Source organism: Bubalus kerabau, chromosome 16 (genome assembly GCF_029407905.1).
Source record: "Bubalus kerabau isolate K-KA32 ecotype Philippines breed swamp buffalo chromosome 16, PCC_UOA_SB_1v2, whole genome shotgun sequence".
Taxonomy (NCBI): domain Eukaryota; kingdom Metazoa; phylum Chordata; class Mammalia; order Artiodactyla; family Bovidae; genus Bubalus; species Bubalus kerabau.
In genome coordinates this window covers 24163810-24167438 of record NC_073639.1, presented here as the reverse complement: position 1 = coordinate 24167438, position 3629 = coordinate 24163810, and positions in this window count along the sequence as shown.

Below are 3629 nucleotides of genomic sequence, written 5' to 3'. Positions count from 1 at the left end.
CAGCAAACTACAACCTGTAGGCAAAATCCAGTTCATTCACTACCTCATTGTGTAAATAATGTTTTAGTGGACACAGCCTCACCCACTCACGCTGCAAGGGCAGAGTTGAGTAGTAGAGACTGGATGGTCTGAATGCCTAAAATATTTCATATCTTGTCCTTTTACCAAAAAAACTTTGCTGCTACTTTTACCCAAACTCCTTGCTGGGTCCATGAATTGTGTCCACTCAACATTTGTATAGTGAAGCCTTGGGCTTTGATGTGACTCTGTTTGGAGATAAGGCTTTTAAAGAGGTAATCATAGTAAATGAGTTTCTGAGAGTGGGACCATGATCTTAAATGACTGTTGTTTTTATAAGAGGAAGAGGCTCTTCTCTGCATGTTGCACAGAGTAGAGTCCATTTTGAGGACATAGCAAGAAAGCAGCCACATACGATCTAAAGAGAGAGGCCTCATCAGAAATCAGAAATCTCCAGAGCTGTAAGAAAATAGGTTTCTGTTGTTTAAGACACCCTATTTGTGGTTTTTATTAGTAGACTAACTCACTGACCCTTAGCATAGGTCATTGATTTAAGAACATCATGCATGTATGATGTATGTGACTGGATTTTTATAGAGCTTTAAAATGACAAAGATGAGAAAATCATTTCTCCCTTACTGAAGCTTATATAGTCTAGTAGAAAGAGATTGATGACAATGTGACAAAATTCCCTACATGTATAACTTTTAAACAGTTTTATTGGATAGATTCACCTGGCTCGTCCTTTTAGTTACCCTCCAAGAGTAAGAAAAGCAAATATACTTTGTTACCCACTGGGAGAAAGTGACCATTTTTTTCTTCTTTTGTTTTAAAAAAAGGGTAAACAGAATGTTTGTACACATAGTTTAGTGTCTCATTTTAATGGTTTATCAAAGGACATTGTCAAAAAACAAGATGATTTGAAGGAATAAGAGAAATGCCTTGAAGGTGCAAGAAAAATGCGTATGTCACACCAGAAAGAGATCACCCTGGATGGGGGAGGGCTGGAAAAAGTACATCTTGTTCTAGAACCTTAGCATTCAGGGCCCTCTTTTCTAGCAGTAACTCAAGGTCATAGCAGAATTCCATGAAGGATGGCTTCCTAGTAGGTCTAAGAGAGCAAAAATGGGTTCTTAAATGGTGAAACAAATATTGCATAATGTGATATTTTGTGGCCTTTTAAATGATCATAACAGACTATAAAGAGGTGGACAGTATAGCTATATAGAGGCAATTATTAAGGAGAAAAGAGTTTTCCCAACTACGAAAAGTCTAGGAAAGTGGTCTAGGAAAGTGGACCGATTCTGAGAATCCCAATGAGGATCCTACCTCCTTTGTGACACTCCTGTCCCAAGCTTAGATACAAGCATCAGAGGAGCCACACCCAAGGACCATATGGGCATCAAAAACTATATTTCAGCAGTAAACTAAAATGATAGGTGACTGAGGGGCCTCACCACACTTTGGTACTATATTAGAGTCCTTCAGAAATGTGGTAACAACTCTGGGACTAAAGAGCTCTAAGAATAGCTGAAGTTGAGTTCTTCACCATAGTGGGGCTCAAGTTGAGAAGCTGGGAAGTGGACTACTATGGCTTTCTTGTACTTGGCAGATGCTATTTAGACCTGTTGCTATGAAAACAATAAAATAAGGAATAAATGGTTAATAATGATAAGTCTGGAGGAGTGGGTGCTGAGAAAACAAATTAATACTAAACTCTAAGATAGGAAGCAGAGGAAGGGGTAAGGTATTTTTAGAGAAAGATCAATAGGTAAGATTTAATTAAGGGATGATGGCAGTCGAGTGGAAAATAATGGTTGCAGAACTGGACATTTTCTACAGAGTAGAGATTTAAGAGATATTTAGAAGGTACAGTTGATGGGATTGGGCTACTCATTGAATCTCAAAGAGAGGGAGTGCATGAAGGAGGTATTTCCTTTTTGGAAAAGTAGGAAGAGAAGCTGAGGTCCTGGGAGAAAAACAATGCTGGTTTCCTTAGGACAAACCCAAAGTTCAATACTTTGTAATAACTTTTGGTAAAGATTGCTTGTCGTAGAGCAAAGTTTGTAAATTGACAGCCGTTAGGCTAAATGCCTTCAGAGAGGTCTGCTCATAGAATTGTATTGTTACCATTCAGTTGCTAAGTCGTGTTGAACTCTTTGAGACCCCATGGATTGCGGCACACCAGATTTCCCTGTCCTTCACTGCTGCTGCTGCTAAGTCACTTCAGTCGTGTCCGACTCTGTGCGACCCCAGAGACAGCAGCCCATCAGGCTTCCCCGTCCCTCTCCAGGCAAGAACACTGGAGTGGGTTGCCATTTCCTTCTCCAATGCATGAAAGTGAAAAGTGAAAGTGAAGTCATTCAGTTGTTCCCGACTCTTAGCGACCCCATGGACTGCAGCCTACCAGGCTCCTCTGTCCATGGATTTTCCAGGCAAGAATACTAGAGTGGGGTGCCATTGCCTTCTCCACCTCCTGGAATTTGCTCAAACTCATGTCCATGGGGTCGGTAATGCCATCCAACCATCTTATTCTCTGTCGCCCCCTTTTCCTTCTGCGCTCAATCTGTCCCAGTATCAGTATTGGCAACACATTTAAGAAATCAATCTTCTTTAAAATAGAAAACAATAATTTGTCAACATCTAAAAATCATACAATATATTCATAATAAACCAGATTTGTGAGACCTTGGGTCTTTATTCTCACCTAACCACAAAAAAACTCAGCTGGAGCTGTGGCATGGAAGCTTCCTTTAGAATGGGAACATTGTCCAGTTTACCTTACCCTGTCCCACTCCCCTGAGGTCTTCCCCTCTGCTTCATTCATTGCCTGACTGGCTCCGCAGGACCTCAGCAAGTACCAGAACTACAGGAATGAAACTAGCAAAGCCATCATAGGATGAAATATGCCTCCAACCCAGAGAATCAAGGGTGTGCAATATGAAAACAGAAGTTTAACCGAAGCCCTGCATTTATTTGCATGTCATTCATGTTAGCAATGTTTCAAGAAAAGAAGACTAGCTAGAATAGATTTACAAGAAAATTAAACATGAAATCAGAAAATATGCACTCAGAAGAGATGCAATAAAATACTATAATTGAAAGAAAAAGTCAAGTAGGCTTTCTAGTTCTGGTAGAATTTCCAATTCTTTCTAAATTCTGAGTGAATAGGCTCTCTAAATCTAGCCCCAGAATTTAAACTTTAAGATAGTTATTTGTTATAATTATCAGTGATGCCTATGTCCCCAAGAAAATGCACAGTCTCCAAATTATCACATAATGTTTACCCATTCAAAAATTTTACATTTTTGCACACCTATCTTCACCATATCCATACTTATTTATTTAAAAACTGTTCTCTCAGGCTGATTTCTCCTCCAGTGCTAGAAAGAAAAGTGCTAAAGAACAAGCCCATTTTATCACAGAAAGTTCACTGTGGTGACATTCTTCTCCAATTTCTGAAAATACTGAACCATTTTGCACCCAGCTTGACCCAACAGCTGTAGCTCTTCTGGTCTCCCTCTCTAATTTGTTTGCATTTGGCTTATATTCCTAGCTCTTCGGAGTGCTGATAATTATAGTTGTCTGGGAGGCTTGGAGGCTGTAAAAAA